At 43.0% G+C, this 21,709-nt stretch overlaps 1 protein-coding gene across 1 annotated transcript in view; it reads right to left on the bottom strand.

Annotated features, from left to right (window-relative positions):
- Positions 1-21,709, bottom strand: part of exoc4 (exocyst complex component 4) — a 112,045-nt gene that overhangs the window by 43,413 nt on the left and 46,923 nt on the right. The gene's annotated exons all lie outside the window — the stretch shown is intronic.

Here is a 21,709-nt window from a genome sequence, read left to right as displayed (position 1 = left end):
CTTCTCAAGCGCTCAGCACATATAAATGCACAAATAAATCAAACTCCTCACAAAAGAATTCCTTGACCTACAAGACCTGTAATATATATGACCTAAACTTATAGAAAAGCCAGATTCATACAAGAAAGGGTGCAAAGAAGAATGCTTCCAGTGCTCCAGGAGGAAGACTCCATTGTCGGAAACAGTGTCTGTGCTAATGTGCAGTGGGAGTCAGAACTAGGAGGCCGCAGAACTGCAGACAAGCAGGGGTACACAGTCTATGCAAGAACTACAGATCAGCAGAGGCGAATGATTGATCAGCTTAAGCAGAGCATACATGAACATACAAACACATGTATGCACAGGCACTCATAAAAACATAAGCAAGCAAACACACAAGCTGTAAGATCACACTACTCAGCATCTGTACCCAATTAGTCAGCAAGAGCTCTGTATGTGTGAGTGTGTGTGTGTGCATTCGCGGGGGTATGTCCATCCTTGTGTGTCAGAGGGAGCAAGAGAGAGCCAGAGTGAGCGAGGAACCTAAACCTATTCTAAATCCTTCATTGATCCCCGCTGAAACTCCACCACAACAGAAAGTTAAGTAGGAGAAACTCTTCTGTGGCCTCATTAAAACCGTCAGGCTTGCAAAACAGTGGAGGCCAGATATACAGCTTCCCTGTATAAATATGTAGAGAGCACAACTTAAAACACTCCTCCTTTACAAAAAAAGATACAATTTCTGCTGACAACTCCATTTCCAAGAATCGATCTTGGGACAAAAGTTGCCAGTTTCAACGTGCGTCGTGTTGTTCGGAGATCCATCTCGCGCTGTCATTATTGTCATTGTTTCAATACAAGTGTCAAGATGATGGATCTTCAAGTTAGCGTGTGAGAACAGATGGATTTTTGTAGGCAGGGGTGATAACGTTTGAGTAATGTAGCAGGGACGAGGCAGTAAAACGGCTTTGTCTATGCACACGGCCATCTGGAGCCAAGCCGCGGGCCCCTTCACGAGGATACAGAGCCCGCGGGTGTTGCAAGGAAGCTGAGCCAAGGTAAGCGGGCTGAAAGCACTGTTGGGGCCCGCAAGAACTCATGTCAGCAAATTTACATTTTAAGAGTACAAGTTTAGAGAGCAAGACAACATGCACTAAACAGAACGTTTTGTGAGACGATGCAGAGAAATCATTTGGAATATAGAGTCATGAGGCTGGTTAAAATGCAAATGGTTTAATAACATGGGGCAAAGCACCGCGGAGCTTAAAGGTTTCCAAATGGATCCTGAAAGAAAATCTCTCTCAGCTCATTATCATCACGAGCGCATCTTCCAAACATCTTCCTCGCTGATGGCGTGAGATGCTGCACGGAGAACGACAGCTTCTGGTGAAGATGATGGCGGTGATAACGAATGACACCGAGCAAGTTAACACACACACACACACACACACACACACACAAAAGCCATCAACTTGTCTCAACTGCGAATGAATAACAAACCACCGAAAACTCAGAAGAGCGCTGTCTTCGCAGGCAGTACAAGGCCATTTGCAGAAGCTCATACTCGGAGCCAAACCTCCTACACAAAAACATGGTGAGGCAGCCTGACCTCTCACCGAAGACTGACAGCTAGCTTCGTTTGATGTCTCAGGGCTACAACTGAGCTTGACTTTACACTGGTCTAAATTGACATCATTTCACCAGTTATCATGAGCTACTGCACGATACATCAGAAAAAAGAGCTGGTCTCTCAACTTCTCTGGCTGGAGCTCCCTCTATATTAGCATTTTTTTTTTTTTTTTCAACGAGTCTGAAGTCTCCCTGCATTTTATAGTCAAAGCACATTTCAAACATGCTTAAAAGGTCAAAGCAACACTGTTTCATAAAAGCAGGTAACGTCTTTCAAGCGTTGTTATTGTTACTGGAATAAATGTGTGTCCACATTTAAATAGGTAAAGACCTTACTTCACAGGCATACCACACCACATATAAGCCAATCTAGTGGTAGAAAAGTCCATAAATTGCACACATGCTACCTTAAATAGCCTTCACTCACTTGGAAAAAAAACAAGTCATTCAAAAGATGCCTTCAACCCTTTCCTAACCACAAAAATTCCGTAATTGTGTCCGCTTTCAGCTCATAAGGCGGTTTTAATTGGACCCGATGTGACATTAACAATGTCAGTTTCATTGCCAGGTGACAACAAAACACACCAGTCAACCATATGGCAGCTGTACGCGGCAGAGGTGTCAGCCAAGTCGCGAAGGAGACGTGGTGAAAGCGCTGCAGAGGCACAGCAGCAAGTACACGGTGTAGACTCGCCCCTGTGTGTGAAATCTTAATAACCTTAAATAATCTGCTTATCTACCCTCACACACACACACACACACTATTTCCAATTGGCCTAAAAATACTGTGGCAGACATTTACACACAGACTGGCACGCCGCAAAGGTTGTAATAGTAGGCGTCAATTGCAAGAAGGGAATTAGACTTAGATCTTTTAAAAAGGACAAGAAGAGCAAGAGAGAGTTCGTGGTGCTGGTGCTAATTGATTTGCTGATTACAGTACTGGCTGCTGCTGATCATAACACAATAAAAACATAAACAATGTGCTAATAATCAATTCTCCACGCCATGAAAGCAGATCAAATGCTTGACACGATGGAGTGTTTGTCTAATTTTGAAAATATTTTGATAACTGATTAACACTGAAGTGTTTTTTTTCTTTCAAAAACGTCTGCCCTTTCTGTCTCACATGAGAGCAGACTGAGTATCTTTAGGTCAACTGTGACAGAAGTTTTTTTTTTTTTAAAGAGGCCAAACGATTAATCCACTGATGAACAAAATAATTGGCAGATGAAACGATGATGAAAATGAGCTCTTGTTGACCTTTTGCATCGAGAAATACTTTAACCACGTATTTTATGGAATAAATTAAAATTATAATTAAAAGATAATTGTTTCTTGAGGGACAACCATTGCACGGACCAGGCAGACACAAAACACAGAATCAATCAATTCGTCTATCCAGAGGACTGCAGACCGGCTTCACCGTCACATGGCCACCCACTCATCACGAGCCTCACAGGTGCCAAGAACTGATCACACACACTCTCAAATACATATGCACTGGCACACTTACACACCCCGACTGATATTCACATTCAGAGGGAGTTTGCCATAGCATCCCGGTGCTCCCCTCAGGGTGTGTTGTCTCCAGTAGAACCAACATGGCTGCACCAGTCGCACTCTAAACCCAGTTTCTTAGCAGCAACTGCCGATGATTGCACCTGACAGCATGTAATTATCTGTCATTAGAAAACAGATGTCAGAGCCTAGGGTCTGGAGCTGGGTAATTGTAGATGCCATGCCCTATGTGTATGTACGTCAAGAAATAACATTCCTGGATGGCATAATGTATTTATACCAACAGGGATTTAGCTAATGAGTGAACCCAATGCATCCTAATGGCTCGCTGATTATTCAGAGAAAGCTGAGGTTGGATTTTTTTTTTGGTTTTTTTAAGATAGCTAAAACAAATGAGAAGAGACAGGGACAAAGATGTTTTATAGCAGCAGCTCCAAATTCATTTCCCACTGGGAACTAAACCTAAGGTAACAAATGCTTCTTTAAATGGAAAGGGTTGGGATCCCATCATCCATCTCTATCTGCAGCAGCGGCGTAATGATGCCGAAAGAGGAATGGGATAAAGACAAAGATTTAAGAAAGACAGCAGAATAAGAGTGTGCTAAGATCGATTAGAGAGTCAGCATTTTTAAATCTCCCCGAATTCCCCCCCAGGCACGAACCTATCAGCTATGGTGAATTCTGATTTCGCCGCCCAGAGAGGAAGGCTTGTTCTGTAAAGACCTGTCACACTCCAAGGACAGGACACACTGAACCTCTACCAACCGAGAGATGGAGGGAGAGAGTGAGTGCAGGCGTGTGTGTGTGTGTGTGTGTGTGTGTGTGTGTGTGTGTGTGTGTGTGTGTGTGTGTGTGTGCGTACCTGTGAGCGTGGCAGATGTAAAATCTGGCTGTCACACTGACACACACGCACACACTCAAAGGCTGACATGGAAATGTACAGCCGCATGCCAATACATCAATAGACCACATCCAGTGACACTTAAAAGCACTTATGTTTATGCAATTACTCTTACTCGCTGCCCGACCCAGTCACCTCAGGAAGATTTCAAAGTCATAAAAGGATTTAAATGCACGGTGACACTTTATGGGTTTTATGGCACAACCAACATTAGCTCTCATTCCAATGGATCAGACAATAGCTGCTACAAAAGCAGCTTTTAATTGTTATCCAACTGCACATTCAATATTGATTTTCTGAGAATATTACACACTTCAATCCACACTAGCTACTTATTTCTACAGCAGTGTTAAATTAATGAAGTCACACCCGAGAATATGGAGAGCGACTCCAGAGATTTCAAAGCACATAGCTGTAAAATTGAAAAGACGGATGAGGGAAAATCACATTCTGTATGACTACTGGCTAGATCCAGAACACATTTTCATCCACAAAATGTATTACTTACAAATATATATATACAGTACACTTTTCAGTTCGACCTTAATGCAATTACCACCACCACCACTGGATGGCACTGTGTCAGCTTTTTCCACCAGCTCAGACTGCAAGAACAGTTTACTGAAGTTTTTTTATTTTATTTTTTTTAAATCACAAATGGTTTTGAGGAAGAATTAAGATTCCAGTTGGTGTGTACCGTCTGAAACCTGTACAGGATTTGCTGTGTGTGTGTGTGTGTGTGTGTGTGTGTGTGTGTGTGTGTGTGCGCAAGAAAGACAAAGACAGAAAGAAAGAGATAGGTGAATATATTGCTTTTTTTCTTATGTGACAACACTGTGTGTGATTAAGCGTACGAGCGTGTGTTTTCATCAGTGCCTGGTGAAATGCATATGGTCTTCCCACACACCGCCTACGCCTGTGCCAGACTCCCTGCTGTTTATACCCTGCCCTCGCCCCTGATGCTGCATCACATACGCTGAAGGCTCTCTGTGTGTTTGCACATGTGTGAAAACATGTGTGTGTGTGTGTGTGTGTGTGTGAGTGTGCGTGAGTGCAGGACTAAGGGGGGGGGCATGAGTATGTGTTTGTTTAAGAGAACAAAAGGGAGAAAGAGAGGCACGCTACAGGAAGGTGCAAAGATGCATTATGTAAATTACGTGAATGAATGTGTGTGTGTGTGTGTGTGTGTGTGTGTGTGTGTGTGTGAGAGAGTGTGCTTACAGCAGCAGGTACAAATGGGCTTCATAATCAGGACCTTTCTTTGGGAGAGCGAGGCTAATAGGATATAAAACAGAGGTCCAAGCTAACATAAACTCTGCACAGACCACAATGGATGGCACACAGAATGAACTATCACTGTGAAATAATCCATCAGTTATTATTTTTATACTTCAACTCAACCGTGCCATACATGAAAAAAAGACGTCCCAAAGGCTTTTTTTTTTTTTGCCAAAACTCACAAATTGGATAGACATGTGGGTATAGACTTCCATTTGTGTGTAAGGTAACCCTTCTAAAAGTGTTCTCGGAGCATTTGGCAAGCTCCTTAAACAGGTTTCCACCAAAGACAGGTACACAACCAAACTTGTAATTGCGATATTGATCCAAAAGCTTAACGTCTATGTTCTGACTTGAAATGAGATATCAGCAAACTATTCCTCAAGTTGTTGTTGTTGGACTGCCCGTATCATCCTGAGAGACACCTGAGCCTCCCTGGGGAAACTGTGACAGAGAGGGAAAAATTATCTTCTGAGGGAAAATATAAAAATAAATGCAGCTGTCTTCCCTATAAAGAGACTACTGAGCCTTCACTAGATGATGAACGACTTGATGAATGAATGAATTACCGACCAGCACAACTGGCTCATGAAATTCTTGCTTGTGGATAAAACCCTTCTCACAGAAGACATTTTGACGTATCACAGTAGGAAAATCACAGGTAGTAAACAATACATTCAGCGATGGTTGAGTTCCCTTAGCCGCCTCTGTATCAGGGTCCTGGCAATGTGCATGCTGGCTCACTGTCACACAAACTGTCGCGGCTTACTCTGAACCATTGTTAATGTTGTTAAACACTCCTGTGCTTTTTTTTCCTGCTGTGTCAAAGTCAAAAACGGGTCTATTATAACGGGCGTTGTATTTGAATGTTCGGCTCACAGCTGTAAATCTAATAATCCCAGTGAAATCACTGTGGGCGCTGCCATCGTGTCCTGGGCGTTTTAGTACAAAGTGTCTCCGAAGCAGCAACAGAACAGTTTGTGTCTCAGATGTTCTGCTTAGACTAGAACTTCTTCTGAGACACAAATTGAAACTGAGATGTACAATATTACAGAAATAAGATGTGAAGTACTTTGGGGGGTAAATATAGGAAGCAGGAGTATCAGGATTTAACCTATCTTGTTTTTCTACATGTAGGTTCAGTATGTGTTGTAAGCAGAAATGCTCCAGTCAGGGCTGATGTAGGAAAACGCTACAAATCTTCAGTCTGTGTGTGCGTGTGTGTGCATCCACACATGTATCGCTTGTATGCACATTTGTGTCTCTGCACCTATTTCTGTCAATGTGTGTGTATGTGTGTGTGCTGGCCCGTCGCAGTGTGGTGCAGACCAATTAAAACGGGGGAGATTGATGACCAGGGGCTCTGAGTAGCAACAGCAGCAGTAGCGGTAGTAGACAGCTGCTTCCTGCAGACAACAGGAAATGAGATGGCCTTGTTTAGCTGACGCTGCCAGCACCAACACCACAGAGCCTCAAAGACAAATCACCACCTTACCGCCGCTGCTGGCCTACTCCTCCATCTTCCTACAGCGCGCTCTCCACCCTCCATCTCTTTATCTCTCTCTAATTCCACCCAGGACTATCTCTCTCATTAGTCTTTTCTCTTGGAGTGATCTAGTCGAGGTATATTCAGTTAATACAGTACAGATACCAGGAGCCGATGTGCAAAGATAGATGCTGCGTCTGTGATTTGATCCTAAACTGCCACATAAAGCCTTCAACCATCACTAGTTTGATGTTTCTCACTGGAATAGTCACTGCAGAATTTTATTCTTCCGGTTTGGCAGCATTTAGGGTATTAGAGGTAAAAATGCATTATTATGAGGGTAAATCCTGGTTTGCTCAATGATAATAGCATGCCGGTGAATTTTGGCCTGAATCATTGTCTGCTGCCCATGTTTTAATTATCAAATTCACAGTTGTGTGTAATGGGTATATCCAGCACTGCAAAAAAATCTCCCACTCCACTAAAACTTGGTTTCAAAGACACACACCTTCCCTGGCGCGTTGCCTAAGGCAAGGAAATCATAGCAGCAGGGGTACAAACCTGTCCACTGCTGGTTCATTCCCATTCATAACAGCTTTCAGCTTTTCAGTGGGCCACATCGTTTTATTTCTGAAGGTCTGTCACTGAAGTATGAATTTTATATAATGGGCTGTCTCTGCTGTCAACTGAATGGTAAATACTAAGACTCCTTGGAATAAAGGCAGACTCACGAGTTTACTAATGGGTCTGTAAATGGGGGGTGAAGATCAGTTATTATGACAAAGAAACAGCAGCATCAAACAGTGGAGACAATTATATGATGCTTAATATGGAGTCTTAATTTGTCTTCATGTTATATGCCATTAATTTGAGACTTTTAGATCCATCTGCTCTTCATTAGCGGTTCAAAAAAGAAAGCGCCACTTAGTCACGAACAGTCACAGTATTTTCAAAACCTGAAGCAGCTTAAGTTGTATATCGCCATTTTAAATTAAGTTACACAGAGCACATTTCCCCATTCACTCTTAATGACAGCTAACTGTTGCAATTTTTGTGGGTTTTTTTCTTTCTTTTGGTATCCTGTGAATGGACAAGGGCTGCGGGAGGTTAAACTCGCTCACATGCTACAGCCATTACGACCACAGAGTGGCAAAGATGCCTCAATGTCACAATGGGAGGCTACTGGGCCTAAATTACTCCTTTTGTGCACACTGTACAATGTCAGTCAATACAAACAGAGAGGCAGGTGACAGCACTGTTCATGGCTGGTCCCATGGTGTGTATGTGTGTGGGTGTATGGCCCCTTCAAATGCCTATTTTCTTAATAACAGGCAGCAATTGCTCAGTTCAGACACACGAACACACGAACACTATTCTCTAGTCAGATAGGCAGGTGCACAAAAATACTGTATCTGGTCTGATTGTACTCTGCTCAATGCTTAAGTATTTAAGTGTTCATCTCCTCCTTATAAAACACGTCTGATTAATAAGCCGAGCATTAAGTGGTCTCCCACAGGTGACATTTACAGAAACAGGGGGAAGGGGATTGCTTTATTAAAGTAAGTCAGGAAGGAGAAAACAAAGCTGATGGAGTGGAATACAGAAACCAAGACATAAAGCGACTCCTACTGCAATCCAAACAGCATCAATGACTTCTCATAGGGTGCGTTCACTGGCAGTTTAGTCTGGTTCAAGAGAGGTTTGCCAAAAGAAATCACAGCCCACGTGAACCAGGTGGCGTTAAGATCAAACTCTGGTTTGGGCGCTGAGAGACACAGTGTGAAAACTGCCTTAAAAACCTTAATGTACATTTTCCCTTTAAGTCTGGGCATCAAGACGAGTATCAAGGTGACCCTCTGTGAGAAACTTAAAGTTTATGCCTTACATCTCTCTCTGTGAGTTACTTCTCATTTTCAGCGCAAAGACTTTGGGTCAAAGGATGAAGAAGGAGAGGGAGGCTCTGGACCTAATTAAAGGTGCTATCTACAGGCCGCCATGATACAGCTGCCCTAACACAGACCAGAGAGGAAAGAAAGAAGAAAAAGTACACATGCCGGCGCTAAGCTCAAACAACCCTGAATGTGATAACGTGCTAATCCTTTTTGACATACACTCAACTGAAAACAGTACAAAGAAAATATATTTCAGCGTTGATTTTGCAAATATATGCTTATCCTGAATTTGATTGCAGCAACATGTTTCAAACAGGTTGGGACAGGAGCAGCTAAAGACTGAAGTGATGGAATGCTCCAAAAACACCTGTTTGGAACATTCCACAGGTAAACAGGTTCACTGGTAGCAGGTGATAGTGTCATGATTGGGTGTGAAAGGGGCATCCTGGAAAGGCTCAGTCGTTCACAAGCGAGGATGGAGCGAGGTTCACCCATTTGTAAACGCATGATTGGATAGAGGAGATTACTACATGAGCTCAGGAACACTTTTCACACACTGTTTGTTTTCTGTTTTTTGGTATAAGGGTTGTACAACATAAGTTTTTTCTGGTCTTGAAAGCAGGAACAAACGCAGCAGACCAACAACATAAATTGAAGTCTATATACAAGCCAGGTATTCTTCTAAACGACCTCGAAAAACAAATTAGGAAAACAAATGAGAGAAGTATGAGAGCAACAGATGAAGCATGCAAGCCAACTGATTTAATAAGTGTTAGGTCCATCTTTTCTCACCTTCGTAAACACAAACACCCTCACACACACAAACATTATGGCCTTTACTAATCAGAGTTGATGTTGATGATATAGGCTTTTTTCTTTTTAGGTACCAAAGGACACTCATGGTTCAGTGAATGACTCAGCAAGACTGAAATGGCAACGATCCCTGGGAGAGCTAAGTGTGAAAGCACTTTCCAATTCACCTGAAAACTACTGAGAAAATCACTTAACCTGCACACAACACACAAAGCGCTGGCAGCAAAGATGGACGTGACGAGTCTATTTTGGCCCAAAGGGGGAAAGTGAATGGAAAGCTGCCCTGAAGAATGCGGGCAAGTCGAGGTCAAAAGGATTGTTGTGAGAAAATGGCAGTGGTTTTGATATTTTTTTCAAAAATGCAATGGCCGCAGGTGAAGGGATGCCATTCTGCTGAGTTATATATATAAAAAACAATTTTGCACTAACAACAAAAACTAGTTTAATCCGACATTCCCATTCAGTTATGTGTGTGTTGTATAGCGTATTTTCCCCACACCTCCCAGCACAGTATACTGAAGTGCATAGCATCATAGGTGAGCCATTCCTCCAAACAGGTTTCCACAGCAGATGAGCCATTTCACATCACACTCTGCTCTGATTAAAAAACACTTTATATTTATCACTTCCTCTCCTTACTGTACGCACTTATCTCCTCTCCTCTATCTCCCACCCTTAGTTTCGCTCCCTTTTCTCTCCCCTGCTGTCATCTCTGGTCTCTTATCCTCTGTAATGCTTTAGACTCTTCCCTCTCCCTCATCTTTCTCTCTCACCCTCTTTCCCCTAATTCCCATGCCTCTCTCTATTTTTACCACTCCATTGCTGTTATCTCTCTGTGGCACCGTTTCAATACAGCCCCCCCTTCCCTCCTTGCCAAACCTTTCCTCCATCCCTCTTCTCTCCCTCTCTCTTAGCCCTCAATTCCATTTAGACCTTTATGTTAGCGTAGGACTTTCCATCCTGTGGCGTCCAGGTAGTAAATTGAAATGGTTCTGGGGGCTCCATTGAAGGCTGATTGAATTTAAAAAGAGAAAGTGCCATAAAGAGAACTAGTGGTGAGAGGTCTGTAATACACTGAAGGGCTCCCCAAGCTATGACAGTGTTGACAGCGAGAGGAGGAGGAGGAGGTGAGGATGGGCAGAAAGGAGAGAGGTAAGAAAAGGACGGAAAACGGGGAGGAGTGAGGAAGGACAAAGTGAAGGTGGGGGACAGCCGTGACAGGATGAAACGAAAGGAGAGAGGAAAAAGGTGACAGCAAGAGGATTGAAGAAGGAGAGAAAGAAAGTGTGCAAATTGTGTAAAACTCTTCATCGGCATGAAAACCAGCCTATTACCCATCGCACACGAGGAGATCGACAGAAACACAAAACCCCTCACAAGCATGCACCCTTGATAGTGACACCTTGCAGAAATGACTCAATCACAGTTTGCATGGCCTGGAGGGAGCGAGGTGACAGGTCTCATATTGGAGACGGCCAACAAAATGCAATTCCAGGAAGTCAGCTCTAGGGCTGTGTGTCTGTCATACCTACAGCTCTGATAATACTCCCACACATCACATTACACTGCTGAAATAGCCACCTCTCAGCATATGGGGCTCATACACAAAATGGTGGATGCACACAAGTATCTGCACACACACACATGGACAGACACACACACGCCCTTCTGTATACATTACTGCCAGGGGAAATATGATGTTAGGGGTTAAATTATTCATTGATCCTTTCGTAGCCTGTCCGAGGCTGCTTGTTGTAGTGTCATGTCTTGGTGTCTGCGTGAGTGTGTGTCCACTTGAAAGGGCTCCCAGGGGAGAGAGACAACCTTGAGCGGGCACTGACCTTTAACTTTGCGTGTTTCACTTTTGAAAGTGACAGGTGTGTGCGGGCCGCTGTGAGCGATGTGTTTTCATGTACACGACCATATGGGTAAATAGAGAATCTGTCCATAAAATGTTGTCAGAATGACCAAAGGGAGGTGAGGGGAGGAGGGGAGAGGAGAGAAGAGGAGACCCTCAGATTCAAGCGAATTCCTTAATGGATAATTTCTCAGACCCGCTGCAGGGCGGCACAATTATGACGAAAATTATATCATGAGTGTTTTGATCACAAGTGACAAAATAATTTTATTGCATTTCCGCATTTAGATAAACAGAGCACTGCTTTCACTTCCATCTTGTGCTACATCACTAATGAAAATGTCCGTAACTTTGTGTCACAACAAGACTCAAAACAAGGTTCTTCTTCGCCTGAATTCAGTGCATCTCCTCCTAGCTTTAGTTAGTGAAAATATAGGCTAACTAAAACAAATATGCCACCACAGAATGCAACCAAATGACTGCCGGCTTGCTCAGAGGCTACAGCTCATTGCTCCTGATGGAGAGGGTCTCAGTGTGATTCCCTCAGTGGTCTTGAAGAAGCTCTCCATGGTCTTCTTTGTGGCTGCATCCTCAGCGGTCTCAATGTGGGGATCAGGGGGACCCATCTCCTTAAAAACAGTATGGTAAACAAAATGTGAATCCCTAATTAAATCTAATGAAATGTATTTAAAATCCATATACAGAAAGTAAATTAGAGCACATTACAGCACTTCATTTCATTTCATATTTTAATCCACTTATTTATAATAAATTCTGTATCTGTGTTTAATCACAATAATTACTCACGACCGTGCCTGCAGGCGCAGTCCTCGCCATCTCTGAAGGACATCTGGCTTGGCTTGGTGCAACACTGTCCTCGCTGACAGATCTCAGCTTGAAGTGTGGATCAAGAGAGGAAACCATATCTTGTGTCAGAGGGTTGTCGTATTTTTCATCCAGGTAGCTCAGGATTTTGGCTTGATGGTGCAAGGAAACACTGACATATATCTCGCTGGGAAGTGCATCGTAAGCTCAGATGGCCTCCAGGACGTGGATGTCCTGCCATGTGGGGAGGAGGTGTTGGGTCTTTCTGTCAGTCATCAAGACATGAGCAACGGCCCTCTGCTGCTCCAGGACTCTTTCTATCATGGCCTGCCTTGATCTCCACCTTGTGGGGCACTCTGTCTTCAGTGCATGCTCTCTCAGGCTCCAGCTTCCTTTGTGCCTCTGCTTGCTGCTTTTTACGCCTCCAGCTGCAGGAGAAGCTGCTCGCCAGCTTTTTGCAGAAGCCCACTGCACGGTCAAACCGAGGATCACTCATTGCATTCTCTAAAAAAGAGAGAAGAGATTCATCTGTAAAATTGAAGCTCAGAGTAAAACAGTCATATTATTGCTATATTACTATTGTTATTATTAGCACAATCAGAACAGATTACATCAAATGAATCACGAAAGATTCAACAAAATATTTCAAAAAATGTAACGTCCTTTGTCAAACAGCTACTCACCCATTCCTCGATGGAGCGCTGGGGCCTCGTCCATTTGTTCGGAGAAGCTGCCTTCACGACGTTTGATCTGTTGTAATGCAGACAGGTTTCTATTCCTGCAAGCTCCAAGAGGACATCGCTTCCCTCAGCCCTCCTTGACAACTGACTCTCCAAGGTGATGTTTGCAAACATCGACTCATGATTGTAAAATCACCGCCAGTGTGATGAATTGTCGGGCTCGTGTACACCTCTATTGTTCTGCTTGTTCGTAGGTCAATGGTAGTCGCAAACTACTCGACAGCTGTGACATCTTCTCTCTTTCCTCTTGACGTTTTGCAGGTAATTCCACTTTGGAGAAATAATTGCGTGAAGGCATCACATATCTTTTGCCCAGTATTTTCCTGTTTTCCTGTCATTGCTCACAATGTTTACTGGACGAATATCTTTGGCCAAATGGAAAGCGGTTACTCTGGCTATTTCATTCAGTCCTTGGGAGCTGGATGGATCCTCAAGGGAAACGTGTTACTGGCATCTAATCCACAATAAGCAAATATTTGATGAGGTAAAACATTACCGTATTACAGTATTTGTGATGCTAATATACACCGTAGTATCTCTGAGTGCTCTCCGCTAGTGCCAGTTTACAGTCATGGATTCAGCCTGCCACTTTGTCAGTATGAAATATTGAAAATACCAGTTTGTTACAACTGCTTTGCATTTGTTACTGCTTCACACACACCACAGAGGAAACTATGCATGTACTTCAGTGGTTCTAACATGACACCAGGGAGAGTGTGAGGCGTACTATCCCCCCTTGGCTCTTCAACATGCATGTCAGTGTCATTCTACATGCATGCCGTCACCTTGATCAGTTCCTATGACTAACACTGTATTGCCTGCTGCCTGCAGTATTTGTGAGAACAGCCGAGTGTTTCTGTTGGCTTATGGTAGATTTCTTAAAGGTCAGTGGAAAAAGGTAATGCTGTATTTAGGCTGCATAGGTAGAGTGAGACAGAAAACTTTTGTGTGGGATGAACAATTACTCTCCCAGATAGCATATATATCAAAAGATGCAGAACAGCTGTCCTTCCATTTAACATTTACATGACAGTTCTGCCATTATTTGCTCAGACTTACATCCATTATTAAACTAATAGTTGTCATCTGAGGTTTCAGTAATTACGGGAATATTAATCTTTCTGTTTTTCTTACAGGGAGACCGAGGCCAGCAGTAAATGGCCTAGTGAGAGAAAGAGGAATAAAGAGGGGAGTCAGAGGAACAAGGGGAGATGGAGAGACAAGAAAAGAGGATTAGGCATGAGGAGTTTTAATAATCAGTACACAGCCTACAGCTATAGACAGACGAGACAGACGGAGAGATAAAAAGAGAGAAATAAATTGAGAGAGAGAGAGACGTAGAAAACCAGTGCTTAACAACACTCGGGCCAAAGTTCTGCAGCAGATGATGAGATGACCTGCAATGAACATTTGTTGTTTGACTCTGTAGCTCAAGGTAATCTGAAGTAAGGGGTTATCTCTCTGCACTGACAGTGACGGCTTCTGAAAAACTGACTGCACTTTTGTTAGACAACAGAGTGTGCAGTTCTTGCTTCAAAACTGAGGATTTGGGGCTTTTATTTGTCCTATGTGGTAATAAACTGAATATCTTTGGGTTTTGAGGTATCAGTCAGACGAAACAAGGTATCTGATTGTATCACATTAGGATTTAGGAGATCTTAATGGTCATTTTTCACAGTTTTCATTACATTTTGTAGACCAAAAGTAATCTGCAGATTAATTAGTAAAAATAATTGCAATTTGCAGCCCTAGATAGCATAAGTGATAGTTATTAGAGTTAGAATTAAGCTCTCCACCTGTCTGAACTGCTATTATGTTCATGTATACCAAAATAAGAGGTTTCAGTATTAATCTACAGGCAGTAACTGGTCTGTTCTCTCTGGCAGCCCCACCTCTCTATTTGTATCTACAACAATACATATATTAAAATTCAAAGACCACTGGAAAAACAACAATCTGAGGCCCACCCTGCTTATTCACACTCCAAGTCTGAATACTCCCGGTCTGAATAAGGCTGGAGGTGGTGTTATCTGGTCGTTCTCAGATCAACTAGACTCAATGGACTTACTCTCGACAATTTTCATTCCGTTTCTTCGCTCTGCTATCTTTCAGTGTAACGAAGGCTTTTGCCAGCCTACGTCCTGGAATGCTCTCATTACCTTGGAGCAGTTGCCAAGGGAGCCGGCGTGATATTCAATACTTCTGTTTCCCATCCCTCCAATCTCATTTACACTTGACACCTGACATTTGCATAATGGCCTCGCTCCATCTCCTATCTACTGAAATACAGGATGGAGGTGAGGAAGTTAGTGTGTGTGTGTGTGTGTGTGTGTGTGTGTGTGCTCATGCTTGTTTGGTTGTGATGGGTACATATGCCTATCTAGACTGTGTTTGTGTGTGTGAGCGTGTGTGTCGCAGGCAGGGGTTAAATGACTTCCGTCTTAATCTAGCTCATTAAGCCTGCGGAGAGCGCCGAGTGCACCACATTGGCTGATTTGGGACAATTTACGGAAATGCTGGCAGGAACACGTAAATGTGCATGCTAATCAGAGATGGTGTGACCCCAATCAGTCAGACGCAGATATTAGGGTGTCAGGAAAATTGAAGACGAACATGAGCCTTTGTCTTTTTTAAAATGCAAGCAGTGAGGGATACCGGTGGAGTGCTATAAAAATGGCACTCTGTCATAGCACTGGAGCCCTGCACCAAATAGGTCTGTTCATTCATCACGAGCTCTGGCAGAAATCTTTTTCAGTGAACCACAGTGCTGAAGAGTGCGATCAAGAACTCTGGGCTCTGTGATCAGGAAACAGCTGCAGCAGCAATATTCTCATGTGTAGTAAATCAAACTAACTGACTGAACTTATTAGCAAATCAGCCTCAACTCAGCAACCTGTTGGTTTCATTTACTTTATTAAATGAATGAAAATAATTTGTAGCTTCAACTGTGGACTTCATCTATATCACAACTAGAAAGATAGAATTTCTTGCACACTGTCACCACAAATTTTGGTGAAAATGCAGTTTTAAATGGTTGAAATGCTGACAATGTGTAGGAATGTAATCATTTGTTTTGCACTGTCCTATATACCCTCTGTGCATAAGAAAACACTCAGTTTGACTTCTGTATGAGAACTGTAATCTGGGTCCTGAATCCTGAAATCTATGCACGATGTGATCAAACAAGAAGAAGCAAACTTTGCAGCAGCAGTGATATTTCCAAAACACGAGAGGAGGTGTTACGGTGTGTCAGTTTTCAGTCTCTCACATGCCTGACGGACCAAATCTTCTTCAGTTTTACACACATACTGTCACTACAGTAATTGTGTGGGGGCTCTGAGTGCTGCCAAAACACTGGTGACAAGGCGACACTGTACCTGAACGCATCCTGTGTGGAGCACTGCTCTGCAAACACACTGCTAATGCTACACCAACTGTTAAGACACTGTGTAAGTCCAGTTTTAACCTTTAGCCATATACAATGTCTACAAGTGTATCAACAACTCCAAAAACATTTTTTTGGCTTAAATTACTCTTTAAGTATTCGTTTTCTTTTCTGCAAATTTTCGATTAAGTTTGTGAGAAAATATGACAAATTAATGTTAAAAGTATCAATCATGATTCTTGGCCATATAATGTGCAGACTGGGCTTTGTTTGGTGCTTTTGTGACTCTCAACCATTGACTCTCCATACTGACACGGCACTGGCATTGGTGGAGAGAAGTTAGCAGTGTTTGAGTCTATTGTGAGGACCAGTCTGCTGCAGAATGTACGCTGATCTGTGTCATATTCACTCTCCTCCATGCTTGCTTGTGTTGCCTTCATGTAAATTTCCTGCCTCCATCTGTGCCGTGCAAAAGAACACAAAGCGTTGTCCAAAATGGTAAAAAACATTGCCGCAAAGAGTGTAATTTGCAGCAAAACAACATAAATGATAGAGCATAATATCATAATATATAACAGTTCAGAGTTTTTTCTATCATTACACAAAATATATCTTCATATTGCCCAGCGCTGTCTCACCACATTAAACACATAAAAAACACATGCATACGTACTTAGAGTGGTGTGGCATAACACACACACATGCACACACACACACACACACACACACTATAAGGACAGATGAACAAACCCACTGAACCACTCCTGATGAAACTACTCTTCCCTGCATACCTCTGCACACATTACAGAAATAATCTCTCTCTCTCATAATATACCAATTTGTCACAAATGCTGTGCCTCGAATATTTATCATGATATCTTTATGTAGCACCCCCCACAAAAAAGAAAAATAATATAATCCTCCCCCACATCCCTTCTAGCCAGAAAGCTAGTGAGCTAAAGCTGAGTGAAATGTCGTACTTAGCAAATTGCATTTGAAACCAGGGGGGAATAAATACTACAGATAAAGACTGCTCTAATGTGCTCAAATCCATTAGAAATCTCATATTCACACATAGCAGAAATCACATTACAAGACGCCCCTAATGTCATTTCACAGGGTTTTTCCACCAGCATTTGCTGCCAGGGTGAGACACTAACATCAAACATAATGGATTTTCGCCTTTTCTCTTCTCTACCCACCTCCCTTCTGTTGTTCATTCCCCTCTTAGTCTGTTCTGTCCTCTGGTTGAAATTCCCTTCCAGTCGTCATTGTTGTGGACGTGAGCTCTATTTCGGGTGGATGTAATGAATTTAGCCAAACAGTTTTACAGAAGAGACCACTCACAGACGGGGGGGGGGGGGGGGCTGATGGCGAATGTGTTCCACTTTTGCTGCTCATCAACCCTGGAGGAAAGCTTGCAAGTTCAGTGTTGTTCCACTTTATTGCAAAAGTGTTTCTATCCCTCGACTTCCCATGCTTCACTTACTTCACTGGAAAACAGGAGCGCAGATGGGGCAATGTGGAAATACCATGTGTACTTCTACTTGTTTGGATAACTTTTAAAGTGGAATGATCGACATCGACATTGATTTTCCCTCCTCTGAGGGAAAATTCAAAGTCTTGGAGGGGAATAGGATAGTTGTCTCACAGATAAGTATTTAAATTCATAACCTTTACTGCCGAATAACGCATGCAGAAGGAGTAGAGGCGAATAGAGAGAGGAGAGGGGGAAAGAGGAGAGGACAGACTCGATAAACAGACTCAATCAGTCTGCCAGTTTGACTTTTCCACTGGTTGCACACTCAGTGGGCACACCATGACTCCAGCATGACTGGTCCGGGATCAAACCATCACTGATAGGGGAGGAAGGACGAAAGGGGAGAAATATTCATCTCTTTGAAAAATGTTTGTTGTGTCCTTTTCAGAGTTTTCGTTTTCACTTTGTCTCAAGATTTAGGTCTGGGATGATTCCATTTGGGCACAGGGGAGACATATTTGGTTACCATTATATCCAGAGCTAGAAACCCTATCTGACAGAGATCATCTCTACTGAACCACACTTTTTGTGAAATTAAATATACACCAAAAAGATCCTTCAAAACTACAGGAAGATGAGTAGAGCCAGAGGCCAAATTACCCAGAATGTAGAACTCAAAGCCAAGAAATGCAATTAAACTCTAGGTCCAACAACTGGCTTATTTTGCTTCTATTCACACTTCGAGTACGACATGAATCAAATACGGTCATTATGTGGAAGCACAATGATAAATTAAAGCAAGCCATGTAGTTAGAGACAACATAATGCAACACAAAAACAACAAACAATAATTTTAGTTAGCCTGTAGACTCTGATTTTACCCACACAAAGAGGACAAATATCCTCCAACCACAATTATTTACTCCAAAACACTATCTCTTCGAAATACCTAGAGTCTGTTTAGCCACCATTGGATCTGATGCTGCAGCGAGTTGAGACCATCTATCTTTGAGAATAATTAACTATCCCGAAAGATGGACTAACTTATGTAACCACCAATTAGGAGATCACAAACATTCCGTTCAGAGAGAGTTGAGAATTTTAATGAGGCTTAATGACATGTTGATTGGTTGGTGGGCTTTGTTTAGAGAGGTACACAGGGCAGATGTGCTGGGAAGAGTTTAAAAAACAAACCCCTTCCACTCTCTGCTTCATCTGCCCACCACTGGTGGTATAATGCATACTAAACCATACAGTAAACATAAGTGTGTGTGTGGATATATGTGCATGTGTTTGCGTCTGTACAGCCGGATGTTTGTGTGTATGCTTATCTACAGCTCCCCTCGACAATCAACCTACCCCTGACTCCAGTGCACACATGCACACACCCACACACCCACACTCGCACAGGCTACTTCAGAAGCCCAGCCCCAGACGGGGTGAGCAGATCAATCAATTACATCTCTGCTCCAGCAATCAAACAAGGTTATTATCAGGCAGCAGCTCACCGACCTGGAAAGGCCTGGCCAATCAAAGGCTGCTGTGATGTGGGGGCTGGCACTCGCTCATGTGACAGTAACACAGAGTGGCAGCTCATGTTGTCAAGGGAGAGAAGGATGGAAAGAGGAAAGACAGACGACTGAGGCTGAATTCAAAGGAAAAAACAGAAGGAAGTGTGTGGGACAGGAACAAGAGAATATCTGTAAATCACCCATCTCCGCCACTCTGTCTTTACCTTGACACTGCTCTCAGAAGGACAGAGGGAGATAAGAAACACAGAAAACAGTTCTTAATAAATAGAGTATGTAGGGTTTTCTTCTTCTCAGGATTTCAGCTTTGGGAAGGTGGTAAAACTCTGTCCTGTTTTGCTATCTTTGCTCGGCTGATTACATCCCTGGAAAATGCAGGAAATTACTGAAAAAAAACGGAGACGAACACAAGAGTGAGGGAGAAAGCAACACATGTTGAAAACATCCCTTCATTGTGGTTCAGTAATTCTCCTCTTGGCAGCAGCTCCCTCTGGCATTTATTTGATAAGCATTAAGGGCATTCTGCTTCCCACTTCTGTCCTTTCATAGCAACAGGTCTGAAGAACCATATTAGGCTTAATTAAATTATTGTACACTCAAAAAAGGGAGACTTTCATTTCATTAAATTATTGTTGGTAACACAATACACCAAGACACACACGCAAACCTACAAATCTCAAGAGATTACGATCTAATCTCTTTCAAAAGCAGCCAATCAGAGACAATCAGGCACTGTGGGGGAACAACATCGACGGGGAAAGCATGACTGTGTGAACATCTGTGTGATTATGACCTGGTCATCTGGAAAAGCATCAAAGACCCAACTGTGTGTGTGTGTGTGTGCGCGCGCGGATGTGTATTAGTCACGTTGTGGGGACATAAATCCGTTTACACAGTCACTTTGCAGGGACTTGCCTATTTTACGAGGACAAAATGGAAGCTCCCATAATGGAAATCATTAAATTGTAGGGTGACGACTTGGCTTTGGGTAAGTCTCCAGGAAATGAATGCAAGTCTACATAATGTCATCAAAAGTGGTGGAAATACAACTCTGTGTGTGTGTGTGTGTGTGTGTGTGTGTGTGTGTGTGTGTGTATCTCAGCACAATTCTTGCCTCTCAACTGACCAGGCCGACAATTCCCAAGATCCTAAATTTTCCCCGCACGGACCTGAAACCACAGGGACCTTCAAAGCCGACTTCATAAGAAGTCTACTGCTGAGCGTTCAGACAAACTAGACCCCCTTAAGCTCCAACTGACGACTGTCTGCTTCACATGAGTCTGTTGGACAGGTTGCCCAGGGAACCGAGTCTGATTCCATTATGGGATGGATAAACACAATCAAAGAGTTTATCCACCTTCTATAGCCAGAGAAAAGACCCCCGCAATGATGGATCTAATCTCCTGCACAATATCTGGTGTGTGTGTGTGTGTGTGTGTGTGTGTGTGTGTGTGTGTGTGTGTGTTGGGATGTGTGTCCTGCCCTCAGTGTGTATGTCTGTCTCTGTGCATGCGTGTGCTTGTAAGACATGAGGAGATTGAAAACTCTGCACCTCACTCAAAAGTGGCTGAAGTTGCACTTTTGGAAAGCGATAAAACCAGCAGTATTATTTACAACAGTGTGTGTGTGTGTGTGTGTGTGTGTGTGTGTGTGTGTGTGTGTGTGTGTGTGTGTGTGCGTGCTATCCTGTGGGGAGGGCATCAGAGAGATAAAAGAATAAAGATACGGCAGTGCTGCAGCCGGTGACAGGTAGGAGCACCTGACAGATTCACGGCAAACTGCCATTGTGTTCTGCAGACATCCAGCAGCTTTCCTTTTCTCTACACGCTCCTTCACGTTCCATCTGTCTCCTGCTGCTCTCCCTCCACGCGTATTTTTATTTCTTTCCCTTGGTCCTCTTGGTTATAGTTTTACATCACTGCATTATTTACTATTTAGCAGGAGTGAGCAGCTATCTCTCTTGGGCAACTAAAGTCACTATTTAGACGTCATTATTACTTTTTGGACAGTTTCCAGAAATGCTGTAAACACTAGGTTTTCATCTCTCGGTGCGAGTGTCATCTGTTACAATAAGCTACAATAACTCTACTACTCATGGGCATATGTCCTTGTAAATCCAATAGGTTCCTGCTTCAGCAGCTGCAGTAGTGTTGTCAACAGAATTGGCCGTGCTAGCTGCATGTTTGCATGCAGAGTCAAACTTAAGACACAAAGAAAACACGAGTGGCAGCAACATGAACGTCCTTCTCAGATGCTCTGATTAATTTTCCTTGCCATCCCCTTTTAATTTTCTCCCCATGTATAGCATATTATAGATGTATGAAGAGAGTGTATGAGCACATAAACAACTTGAATTCAAAGCAAGCCAACATGCCACCCAGCTTACATGCAAT

This window comes from Chaetodon auriga, chromosome 22 (assembly GCF_051107435.1).
Source record: "Chaetodon auriga isolate fChaAug3 chromosome 22, fChaAug3.hap1, whole genome shotgun sequence".
Classification (NCBI taxonomy): Eukaryota; Metazoa; Chordata; class Actinopteri; order Chaetodontiformes; family Chaetodontidae; genus Chaetodon; species Chaetodon auriga.
The sequence above is the reverse complement of the archived record's forward strand: the minus strand, read 5'-3'. Positions and strand labels throughout refer to the sequence as shown.